The following is a 13,703-nucleotide window of genomic DNA, read 5'->3' on the forward strand; positions in this document are numbered from 1 at the left end:
TTGATAACACTAATTTCAAGTTTTAGGACTTGCAAATGTGACCTTAAATTAATAGTTTCAAAGAATTCTTAACACATTACCGACCGATAGCCTATTAATCGACTTTTTTACCGGCCAACACTTACCGACCGATAGCGTATTAATAAACTTTTTTACCGACCAACGCTTACCGACCGATAGCCGATTAATCAACCGCTACCGGTCGGTAAAGTGTTAATAGAATCACAAAAACCTACAGAAACACATAAAGAATTGGTTCAGAATATATTGAGAAGTCAAAATAGTGATAATTGACCTGAACTAACACTAATAGAAAATCTTATAAGAAAAAGTTAAATGCAGGAGCTGAATACAATATTATTTATTTTTAAAAATTGTATTCTTCTTTTAAAGTGAAACTATATAATTTTGATTACACTAATTTCAACTTTTAGGACTTGCAAATATGGTTCTAAACTAATACTTTCTAAGAATTCTTAATAGAATCACAAAAAGCTTTAGAAACACATAAAGAATTTTTCAGAAAATATTGGAAGTAGTGACATTTGAATGCTAATAAAAATCCTTATGAGGAAAAATTAAATGCACAAGCTGAGTACAATTTAATTTATTTCTAAAAACGTTGGAAAATGTTGAGAGTCGGTACAATGAAATTTCATTTGAACAAATGCTAATAAAAAATTTAATGAGGAAAAGTTAAATGCACAAGCTGAGCACAATTTTATTCATTTCTAAAACCATTGTCAAATATTAAGAGTCAGAGCAGTGAAATTTCATTTAAATCAACACTAATAAAAACTTATGAAGAAGATTTATGTGCATAAGTTGAGAACAATTTTACTAATTTCTAAAAATATTGGGAAATATTGAGAGTCAGAGCAATCAAATTTCATTTGAAACAACGTTAATAAAAAATCTTGTGAGCCAAAACTAAATGCACAGGTTAAATACAATTTTATTTCTTTTTAAAAAACTGTATCTATTATTTAAAGTAAAACTCTATAACTTGGATTGCACCATTCAATGCAGCTTTTTAATATTCACAAGTATTAAAGTATTCATGCCCTAAATAATTCAGGAGATAAAAGTGTGGGGTTATTTTTATTGTGTGGTATGCCTGACGAGTGAGTGGGGAATGAATGAGTGTGGATGTTGGCAACCCTGGGGCGCGAGAGTGGAACGCGCGGAAGTCCCATGTATAGAGAGAGTGTGATGCACTCGTGGAGAGAACATTGTGAAAAATATATACGTTAATTTGTTAAACAGAAAGAGGCTCATTTAATTTGACTACCAAATTCCTCCCACAAAAAGTTCACTAAATTATCTGAAGACATAACCTCAATTATTTACCAAAAAATACTCAAAGAACACATCAAACTAACCTCAATTTCAGTAATCGGGTTTTCATGTACAGAAATACTGATGAAACACTATTGTAGTCGTTCGTGGATACAAATTTAATTGTAAAAATACTATAATAATATAGTAACGATTCTTTTTAACAAATAATTCTGGAAAATTGATAAGAATCGTCATCGAACGCGGTAGAAAAATCGCCACGAGTCGTCTGCGTGTCTCGTTGAGGCTGTCTCGCATCATAACCTCAATTACGTACCAAAAAATAACCAAAGAAAACAGTAAACTAACCTCAATTTCAGTCATCAGGTTTTCATACGCAAAAATAATGAAGAAACACAAATGTGACTCTGAAATAGAATAATAATGTAGTAACCATTCTTTTTAACAAATAATTCTGGAAAATTGATAAGAATCGTCGTCGAACGCGGCGGAAATATTGCCGCGAGTCGTCCGCGTGTCTCGTCGACGCGTTTTCGCCCGTTCTTTTCCCCTCTTCTCTATTTATTCGGTTTTCTTTTTGCACTAGCCCGACCATGAATAATTGCAAATAGCGCGTCGATTGAATTCGAGATCGAGAGCGCGGCTGGAAATGCGCACCGTTGATTCCCACTCGTCCGACGCTTTCATTATTCACCGTGATTGTGACTGTGACTTTATCGTTTACGCGGAACCTTCCATTATTTTCTGCACGACCATACACGGTGTCCCGGGTCGACCCTAAACGCGGAAAACAATTAAGGGATACCGGAGAACGAGTAGCTTTTTACTGGCGGTTATCGATTGTCCCCTCGACGGAATCCATAACTGTAATAATATCGTTTTGCTATCGCCAATTCAAATTTTCGCGGGTAAAAGACTGTACGTAATATTACATGTGGCGGATATATTAACTTAATTGGCTTCTTACAAATTAAATCGGTATTTTAGTAGGTACAATAATTGGCTTAATTAAATTAAATAATTAGTCACTGCCTAACAACTTTAAGTAATGAATAAATATTTATTCACCCATCCAAAACTTTATTTATCCTGCAAATAGAAATTCTACGCAATATACCAGCAAAGCTCGTACTGGAAATCTCTTAAACACGTTACAGATTTATAAAAACCGTTGCATTGGGTGTAATTATATTAATTAGTAAACAAAAAATATTTATGCATTTATGAGAAATTTAAATTTTCAAGAAACTTCAGAATATGTACTTGAATAGTCAAAATAAAATACGATTTATTATATTTGAGAGTCGAGACAAGAAAATAAGTCTAAATCCGCCATTTTGGAAGGAATTTAAGGAATCGAATCGTTCAAAATGGCGGACCAAACTTGTATAAACCGTGTTCCAGTTTCCACAGAGTGGAAAGGCAGAGTTTATTTGTTACAGAGGCGGATTCGATTTATAAAAATCGTTGCATTAGGTATAATTATATTAATTAGTAAACAGGGGATACTTATGCATTTATGAGAAATTTAAATTCCCAAAAACCTTCAGAATACTTGAATAAATAGGCAAAATAAAATACGAATTATTATATTTAAGGGTCGAGTCAACAAAATAAGTCTGAATCCGCCATTTTGGAAGGAATTTAAGGAATCGAATCGTCCAAAATGGCGGACCAAACCTGTATAAATCGTGTTTCTGTTTCTGTAGAATGGAAAGGCAGAGTTTATTCGTTGCAGAGGCGGATTCGATTTATAAAAATCGTTGCATTAGGTATAATTATAGTAAATAATAAACAAAAATTATTTATGCATTTATGAGAAATTAAAATCTTCAAGTAACATCAGAATACTTGAATAGTCAAAATACAATACGAATTATTATATTTAAGGATCGAGACAACAAAATAAATCTAAATCCGCCATTTTGGGAGAAATTTAAGAATCAAATCGTCCAAAATGGCGGACCTGTCGTGTATAAACCGTGTTCCTGTTTCCGGTAGAGTGGAAGTAAAGAAACAAGGGCAGAGTTTATTCGTTACAGAGGCGGATCCGTAAGTTCGTTGCGACCAACTTCCGGTCGAGGAACAGCGTAACGTCCCGTCCCGTCCCGTGGCAGCGTCGGCCGCTAGATCGATAAGTTTAATAATCCACGGTCGAGCGCCCCAGAAATCGAATTTGCCAATCGGTTTGCCGATCGACCCTCCGCGCTGAAGCAAACCCTAAACGCGAATTCATTTCGAGTTAATGGTCTGAATGCGCTTCCGGCTAATTGGCCGCGGTTCGCCGGGTACACACCAAGGGAGCGAAACGCTCTCGGCCGAGCCCGGCTTTCGATCAAGAAAATACCAAATCCTACGCGAACTTGCTCAAACACGGAAACCAACCGAAATTACCACAAATCTGCGGAATCGTACGATTTCGCTGCGTGGTTGCGTTTACGAAAGATTATAGCGTGGCCTACGGGGAGGAGGAGCAAGACGAATCGAAACGACCCCTTCGAACCGAAATCTCCCTCGACTTCGATAGGAGACGAATGATGTCTCATTATATTTCTAGGTATATTAGAATGTTCTAAAAAAAAAAAAAAACAAATATAGGTGTGATTTTTGATTTTGATTTGTTTTCATATTTAGGGGGTGGAATGAGAAATAGAAACTATTTTTGAAACTGATTAAGAAGTGTAGTATAGTCAGTATATTTGTAGGTTCTATTCATACCATTTATATTCTATTCTAGAATGTTCATCCCCTCATTTCATCCCCCAAATATGGAAATAGATGAAAGCAACAAGTCACAGGTATTAGTGTGAAATGTATTCTTTTTAACATTCTAGGATATCTACAAATATAATGACAAAGAATGCATTTCTTATGAATTTTAAAAATAGTATTTGTTCCTCATTTCATCCCTTAAATATGAAAACAGATAAAAAGAATATTTCACACAGGTAAGTGTGATTTTTTATTTTGATCTGTTTTCATATTTAGGGGGTGAAATAAAAATAGTTTCTTTCCTCGTTTCAACCCCTAAATATGAAAATTTAAAATGGGGGTGAAACGAGGAAAAAAACTACTTTTGTTTCACCCCCTAAATATGAAAATAGATCAAAAAAATATTTCCCACAGGTAAGTGTGATTTTTTATTTTGATTTGTTTTTCATATTAAGGGGGTGAAATGAGAAAGAAAAATTATTTTTAAAAGTTCATAAGAAATGCATTCTGTGTCATTATGTTTTAAGGTTTTTCAGGATGTCTCAAAAAACTATTTCAAACACATATGTACATTTTATTTTGATCTGTTACCATATTTAGGGGGTGAAATGAGAAACAAAAACTATTTTTAAAAGTTCATAAAACGTGTATTTGGTGTCATTATTTTTGTAAATATTCTAGAATGGTAAAAAAAAAATATTTCATACATGTACGTGTTACTTACCCCTAAAAAAATATTTCAAATACATATGTGCCTTTTATTTTGATCTGTTTTCATATTTAGGGGATGAAATGAGAAATAGATCTATTTTTGACAGTTCTCAAGAAGTGCATTTGGTGTCATCATATTTGTAGGTATTTTAGAATGTTCACCCCCTCATTTCATCCCCTAAATATGGAAATATACCAAACCAACCAACAAGTCACAGGTATATGTATGAAATATTTTTTTGATCTGTTTCCATATTTAGGGGGATGAAATAAAAATAGTTTTTTCCCTCGTTTCACCCCCATTTTAAATTTTCATATTTAGGGGGTGAAACGAGGAAAGAAACTATTCCAAAATAAGAAGCACATATGTGTTCGAAATATTGTTTTGATTACTTTTAATGACACTTAATGCAGTTCTTATTAATTCTCAAAAATAGTTTTTGTTTTCCATTTCATCCCCTAAAAATATGAAAACAGATCAAAATAAAAAGTCACACATACATGTTTGAACTATTTATTTGAATTTTTATCATATTTGGGGGATGGAACAAAAATAGTTTTTTTCCTCCTTTCACCCCCATTTTTAATTTTCATATTTAGGGGGTGAAACGAGGAAAGAAACTATTTTTGTTTCGTCCCCTAAACATGAAAACAGATCAAAATAAAAAATCACACTTACTTCTGTGAAATATTTTTTTGATCTGTTTTCATATTCAGGGGATGAAATGAGAAACAAAAACTATTTTTGAAAATTCATAACAAGTGCATCCGATGTCATTATGTTTCTAGGTTTTTCAGGATGTCTCAAAAAAATACTTCAAACACATATATCCTATTTTTATTTTGATCTGTTTTCATATTTAGGGGGTGAAACAAGGAAAAAGACTATTTTCCGAGATCCATAAAAAGTCTAAAAATTCCTATAGCATATTTGGTTTGAAGATCACTTAAATTAAAATTTACTACCGCAGTTTACTGCATGAATGATGTTTTCACCCCCAATCACACTCATCAGGGGGGTAAACTACCCCTAAAAAATATTTTTTCTCCCCCGATTTTTTCGCGATTAAATTCATGCAAATTTCTTCATATTTGACAACAGTTAATTCTCGCGTGAAATTTCATAGTACGCCGAACGCTCGGATCGATATACAGAATCATGTTTTCCAATTTTGTGGCCAAGTGAAGAGCCTTGTCAATATTTTATGCAACGAACAAAACTGGGTCGACGGAATCACTGACAGATTCATTTTCCAGATGAGATTCAGGATCCCAGGGCTTTGTAAACTCGTAACGTATTTTCGAATTTGTAACACATTTTATTGCGTTTGTAAATTCGCGACGAATTTTTTTATCCCGTCCAGATACTTGTTCGATTTAAAAACTGTAAATATCGTTCGTTGGAAATGATATTAATCACTGGAAAATTTATTATATTTTTATGTCTTGGACGCCATTTTGAACTGAATTCGAGTTTCATTAATTTGTACTCCAATGCGAATTTTTATTTAATTTTTGCGTTGTTATATTTTTAAATTCCTCGTTTATTATTATTATTAGCTTTTACTAGAATTATTAGCGAAAAGTGAAATATTCTAAATCAAGTTTCTACGAATCAAAATGGCGCCAGAATTAAAAATCACTGTTGGAATAATATTGAAAGTACAATTATGTGAAATGTTTCGATATGCAATGGGTTTTTCAGCAATAGACAGAGGGGAAATATATATTTTCGACGTAAATTGATATTGCGGAAAACAAACCGCGTAAATCAAGTGATTATTCACCGCGAAAAACGAAACTCGTGTAAAAAAAAAAAAACTCGAATCGAGGTACCGCTGTTGTTCTCAGGATTCATCAGAATATCGAATTTTGTATGAAAAAAAAATAGCAATTCAAGTTTAAAAAAAAACTGCTCACATCAAATTATAAAAATGAAAATAAAAAGTCTAATTAATTTATCAAATTTAAGTTTCGACTGCAATTATCGAATTTAATATTTGATTAATCCACTTTGGGGACTAAAAAGAGTAACAAATGAGATTTTATACAGGGTGTTCAGCCAACCCTGGGAAAAATTTTAATAGGAGATTCTAGAGGCCAAAATAAGACGAAAATCAAGAATATTTATTTCTTGACTGAGGCTTCATTATAAAGTTATTAAAAAATTAAATTAAAAAATTTCAAATCGCTCTGGAAAAATTATTTTCGGTTGTGGGGGTCAATTACAATCAGTTTTGGTTATTGGATATAACCCCGAAATCCTACGCATTTTCGAGAAAAAAATTCATTACTGAAAATGTAATGTCTGACCATAACTGTCTGTTACCCTGAAAATTGAAAAATTTCAAATAAATCTGAAAAAATTATTTTTAGTTACAGGGGTCAATGACAATCAGTTTTGGTCAATAGACATACCCCAGAAATCCTACGCATTTTCGAGAAAAAAATTCGAGAAGGTTTGAAATTTTTCGTCAAAATTAAAAAATTTCAAATCATTCTGAAAAAATTATTTTCGATTGTGGGGGTCAATTACAATAATTTTTTATCATTAGATATACCACCGAATTCCTACGCATATTCGAGAAAAAAATTCATTACTGAAAATGTAATGTCTGACCATAACTGTCTGTTGCCCTGAAAATTAAAAAGTTTCAAATCACTTTGAAAAAATTATTTTTGATTGCAGGGGTCAGTTAAAATTATTTTTGGTCAATAGACAAACCCTCGAAATCCCACTCACTTTTGAAAAAAAAATTGGAGAAGATGTGAAATTTTTCGACAAAATTGAAAAGTTTCATTCACTCAGAAAAAATTATTGTTAGTTGCAGGGATCACTTACAATCAGTTTTTGTCATTAAACATACTCTCGAAATCCTACCCGCTTTCGAAAAAAAAATTTTTTACTAAAAATACAATATGTGGTGAGAAGAGGTACCCTGAAATTTCATGCGTATATTTGAAACATCATAACTTCTGAACGAATTGGACGATTTTAATGTTTCAAAATGCAAACAACGCGTATTTTAGTGGAGAACATATAGAAATTCTAACAATATTGAGGAACTTGTTCCTTGACACTACAAAATGAGAAAAACCCCCTAAAACTGGTCCAATTTTCAAACGGCCATAACTCCTATAATAGTAAAGGTATCTCCTTGAAATTTTTTTCTGAGGCAGAGTCCATGGGTACCTACGAAAAAGTATTAGACAACTTTTCTTTACGGCTGCAAACAAATTGATTAAAAATGAAAAACTAATTTTCAAGAAAAGTCGACAGAGGGTAGTCCCCTTTTACGTCGGAAAAAAAAAAATTTCAAATCGTTCTGGAAAAATTATTTTCGGTTGCAGGGGTCAATTACAATCATTTTTGGTCTTTAGACATATCCTCGAAATCCTACCTACTTTCAAGGAAAAAAATTCGAGAAGATGTGAAATTTTTAGTCAAAATTAAAAAATTCCAAATCGTTCTGAAAAAATTATTTTCGATTGCGGGGGTCAATTACAATAATTTTTGGTGAATAGACCTACCCCCGAAATTCTACCCACTTTCTAGAAAAAAATTCAGTACTGGCGGAACTTTAAACGTTAATAACTTTATAACGAAGCCTCCATCAACAAATTGGTATTCTTGATTTTCGTCTTATTTTGGCCTCCAGAATCTCCCATTAAAATTTTTTCCAGGGTTTCCCGAACACCTCGTGTATTTTTCAACGAGCTACAAAACTATCTGAAGTTATCCTTACGTGGGAATTATGGACGCCATTATTGTATTTTGGTGCCTAACGTTCGTTTCATCGTCCATACACATCGTATTTATATTAGCGACGCGTTTAACAGAATTCGTCTCGCTCGTAATAATCGTAATAATAGTAATAACTTTGCCGGTGAATTTGCGAAACTCAAAGTTCGTTAATGCGCTTTCGCTCAGAGGCAACACAACATCCATATAGCGTGCAGTTTAGTTTTCCCGTAGATTATATCCACGTTGTTTCCGACTTCGTAACGCGAAATTCGAAAAGCCCCGTGTAAATCGAATCACAAAGTAGAAGCTACGCTGCAACGACTCCGAAAAGGGCCCGTTTTAACGCGTCCCTGTCGTTCGTCAACGCGATATTCCTCGAAAACTGGGTACCGCGTCTGGTTTTTAACACTTCGACGCTTTATTTCGGCTTCGAAACATCGCGACGAGCAAACAGAAATCCTATTTAGAGACGTTCGTCCAGCCATATTAAATTGTCGACGCCCACGTGGCGCACGAGGGACAAAGAAGTTGACTTATGCGAACCCTCGCCTAAATTGGACCACGCTGATGAATTGTACTGTGGGGTACTGTTGATGAGAGCACAGTGGTATACGAGCAGACCTTACGTACAATGTATTTTTTCGACCCATTTTTCTGGGGCTCTACAGCCACATTACCATTTTCGTGTCACTCATAATATTACCAACAGGTTACACAAATGGACGCAAGAGAAAGTGAGACAGAAAATGAAATCACAGAAACATTTCTGGTCATATATTAGATTCTCGATTAGGAATTTTTTTCTCGAAAGTGAGCAGGATTTCGGGGGTATGTGTATTCACTAAAAATGATTGTTATTGAACCCTGGGAACGATAATAATTTTTTTAGAACGATTTGAAATTTTTCAATTTCGCCGAAAAATTTGCCCAGATTCCTGAATTTTTTTCTCTATAATGCGTAAGATTTTGAGGATACGTATATTCACTAAAAATGATTGTAATTGACGCCTGCAATCGAAAATAATTTTTTTAGAACGATTTGAAATGTTTTTTTTTTTCGTCGAAAAATTTAGGGACTCCCCCTTGTCGATTTTTTTTTTAAATTCGTTTTTGATTTTTAATAATTTTATTTGACGTCCTAGAGAAAAGTTGTCTAATACTTTTTTGTAGGTACACATGAGTTCTAATTCCTCCCAAAATTTCATTGAAATATATTCAGAAGTGTAGGAGTTATGGTCGTTTGGAAATTGAACCATTTTTATGGGCTCTCCCTTATTTTGCGATGTCAGGGATCAACGTTTTGATAATTTTTGGAATTTCTACATATTCTTCACCAAAATACGCGTTGTTTGCATTTTTAAACATTACAATCGGCCAATCCGTTCAGGAGTTATGATATTTGACACATTCGCATGAAGTTTCTGGGGAAGATTTCTGGTCATATATTATATTCTTGATTAGGAATTTTTTTCTCAAAAGTGAGTAGAATTTTTGGGGTATGTCTATCCACCAAAAATAATTCTAATTGACCCTTCCGTCCAACAATAATTTTTCTAGAACGATTTGAAATTTTTCAATTTCGTCGAAAATTTTGTCCACATTCCTGAATTTTTTTCTCGAAAATGCGTAGGATTTCGGAGATATATGCGTTCACCAAAAATGATTGTAATTGACCTCTGCAACCAAAAATAATTTTTTTAGAACGATTTAAAATTTTTCTTTTCCGTCGAAAAATTTAAGCGATTTTTCTTAAAAATTCGATTCTCAATTTTAATAAATTTAGTGGACGCTGTACGAAAATGTTGTTTAATACTTTTTTGTAGATATCCATGATCTCTACTTTAGAAATAAATTTCAATGAAATACATTCACTATTATAGGAGTTATGGTCGTTTGAAAATTGAATTTTTAATCCCTTCCATAGTCAACTCAGATATGTATTTACCTCAGATACTAACACAGCTGCTTTTTGGCCAACCAATATTAATTCTGTGAATAGTTTCTCAACTGACCGCCATCCACGAGAAGAAAACGCTAAAAAATCACCACCGAATTTTCAGATTGTTATGGCAGTCAGATTGGACCACGAAGGCCATAGGATATAAAAAGTCTACTCATAAAGCTCGTCTATGATCCTATTTCAGACGCTGCCATATTGAGAATTGATTGAGGAACGTATATGGAAAGTCGATCGAGCGCTTGCGAGAGACTCAAGCGCGTAGCCCTCTGGCGGCGAGCGCCAGAATCAACGAACCCCACAGTACATATCACTACCATACAATTACGTGCTATTACTAAGGAATAAAACCAAGGAACGTGGGTCTATAAATTACTGACTTGTACCAATTTTTCTAAAAACTAAAACTAATACAAAATAACTAAGACTCCAAGAAATTTAATACAAAAATTTCTAATTATGCAAAATAGAACCAATTTTACGCATCCAGGAATAAAATCTCTTTTTACACATTTCCCCAATCAAAATGAAACAACTCGACAACGACGCCATTTTTGGTGTTGCAAATAATTAAGAACCATCTTTCCAGAGCACAAGCGAATTTCCTAGGACTTCCCCCATTCGAGGAACGCGGAACAAAATCAATAGTTAAATGTAATCGCGTTCGTCGAATCTGATTATATCGAAGCACGAGAGAGAAAAAATTCACAGCACGTCGTCCCCCCCCCCTTCTGGGGGGGATGAAACAACGTCGTGTTCCGAGACAACGAAATGCAGATTCCCCGGTTACGAAGTAAATGGCGTTATGAAAAATAACGGCCCCGTCCGCGCTAAGTAAATTACACGCGCGAAACGAGAGGCGTGTTAATCAGTCCGCGCACGTCCGCGGACGAATCGTGCCCGCGGAGTCCGCCCGCTGACGGAACACGCGAAAACCGCGCGGAATATATTTTTTTCCTCGCGAGTTCGTCCGCGATGGAAATAAAAAAAAAAAAAAAAAAGAATGTGACATCAGAATGCACCGTCCCCGCTTGACAGCTATTTGTTTTTCCACCGTCCCGACGCGGCGCGTCCGTAACAATTAAACGAACCCCGGGCGACTGGGGAACTATGCTTTCTCATTATCCGCCGCCCGCGAACGATGATCGATGATCCGGGACAATTATGCGCCGCGTTTATTATTGTTTGTTCGTTCGAAACTCCCACCTCCCGATCGCGAACTTCACCGTCCGGTATTACACATTTTCTGCCTTTGTTTACTAGGAATTGGTGGCTCTTCTTTACCTACGGTCGGTAACGTTTTACGTGTCTGATTATTGTAGTGAAATATTGGATACTTCTGTGGAATTACTATCCTGGAGGTATGATTAATAATTTACCGACTGGTAGAATATTAATTGCTTCTTTACCGACCAACGTTTATGTACTTACCGACCGGTAGAATATTAATCTGTTGTATCGACTGTACTTTTTACGAACTTACCGACTGTTCATCGTGATATATCTGGTATGAGAAAACAGAGACGTGAAGTTAAAGATTGCACTGGAAAATATTGCGAATGGAATACGAATTAAATTCTTAAGCGTTTCTCAGAGTGCCAGACAATTTAAAAATATGATATTTTCATTAATAAAATTAATACAATCGACGTTAAGGAAGAAATGTATCGACAGAGGTATGATTAACACTTTACCGACTGGTAGAATATTAATTGTTTCTTTACCGACCAACGTTTATGTACTTACCGACCGGTAGAATATTAATCTGTTGTATCGACTGTACTTTTTACGAACTTACCGACTGTTCGTCGACTTACTCGACTGAATGTTTGAAAATTTATCGTAATTTTCTATGAGAGAATATATAAACACTTATTTCCATTGCATTATATATTTATTCGCGTATCTGTCGTTTCGATTTCTTTGGTACAAATAAACGCAGTATAATTGTCGGTAGTTCTAGTGTTAATCGTGTTGAATACTTTTGTAGTTTAAGTCTGTTTTATATGAGTAATTAATTAACTTTGCTATAATGTATTTTTTAACTGTATTTTATCATGAAAATAATAAAATTGTTAAATAGTGTGTTAGACGGAGTTTAAAACTGACAGTCTTGGCGCCATGTTTTCATTGGTTACGCGCTGGCGGCGAGAACCAATCACGTTCCTGCGTTCTCCAGTCGACGCAATTCGATCGTCCAATGTACACACGTCAATCATAAAATCATTACGAACTAAATATATCTGTAAACACAATCCTCTTAATATTTGCAGAACCATAGTAAATGTCTATTTAAAATCGATCTATATCTCTAACAGGTTATGTAACAGAATCATTTCCAATAAAGTGCGAAGCAAAGTGAGGTTATGCACACACGTAGCGTCGCACTATGTAGAATTCTAGCATGAAATACTGCTGTGTCGAATTAAATTACACTGTGAAACAGTAGTGAATGTTCCTCTGTGGCTAATAGGTTATTTAGAGAACGTTCGATGAACTACAATGCGGCTTTTCCACGAAACTGAAAAGCACACGTCAATCATAATATAATTGCAAATTATATTTCCATCTGTAAATTCAATCCTCTTAATATTTGCAGAACCATAGTGAATGTTTATTTAAAATCGATCCATATCTCTAACAGGTTATGAGACTGAGTGACTAAAACATTTCGAATAAACTGTCTCCCAAAGTAAAATGAGGTTATGTACACACGTCAAGTTGCACTATGTAGCACTGTAGCATAAAATACTTGTATCAAATGAAATTACATCGCAGAAAAGTAGTGATTATTTCCCTAGTAGGTTAGGTTATGCTAATAGGTTATTTGGTAGGCCTACAGGATGACCCAGGTGCTCATCGAGCATGGTTGCTTTGGTGAGTAGCTGTGTCGAATCGGGAAAGAGGCGAAGAAGGGGTGCCACCATTGTGGAGACCCTCAGAACATGGCGCAGCACACGCTGGAAGCCTGCCTGGGCAGTTGAGCACCGTGTCCTGGAGCAGGAAGTTGGAAGGAACCTCTCTGCTGGCCCACAGTAGGTGGCAAGATGGTGGCCAGCGAGAGGACATGGCAAGTGGTGGCCTCCTGCGAGGTACTATACAGTGATGACTTGATGACTAGGCACCAACAAACTAAACGGGACAAGGGCAAGGAGAGAAGGTCTACGCGCCGCCTATTCCCACCATAGAGACCCGCTCTGACGTCAGGCTACATAGTAGTAAGGTCTCCATAACCACAAGTGATACACTTTTGTTCTATTCATGGCTAGTATTTTGAGC

General features: G+C 35.0%; 1 protein-coding gene across 2 annotated transcripts in view; it reads right to left on the reverse strand.

The window, feature by feature from the left end:
• Nucleotides 1–13,703, reverse strand: part of LOC122400008 (cysteine-rich motor neuron 1 protein) — a 653,650-nt gene that overhangs the window by 550,759 nt on the left and 89,188 nt on the right. The window lies entirely within an intron of this gene.

This window comes from Colletes gigas, unplaced genomic scaffold (assembly GCF_013123115.1).
Source record: "Colletes gigas isolate AHSC1104 unplaced genomic scaffold, ASM1312311v1 Colletes_gigas_Sc00015, whole genome shotgun sequence".
Classification (NCBI taxonomy): Eukaryota; Metazoa; Arthropoda; class Insecta; order Hymenoptera; family Colletidae; genus Colletes; species Colletes gigas.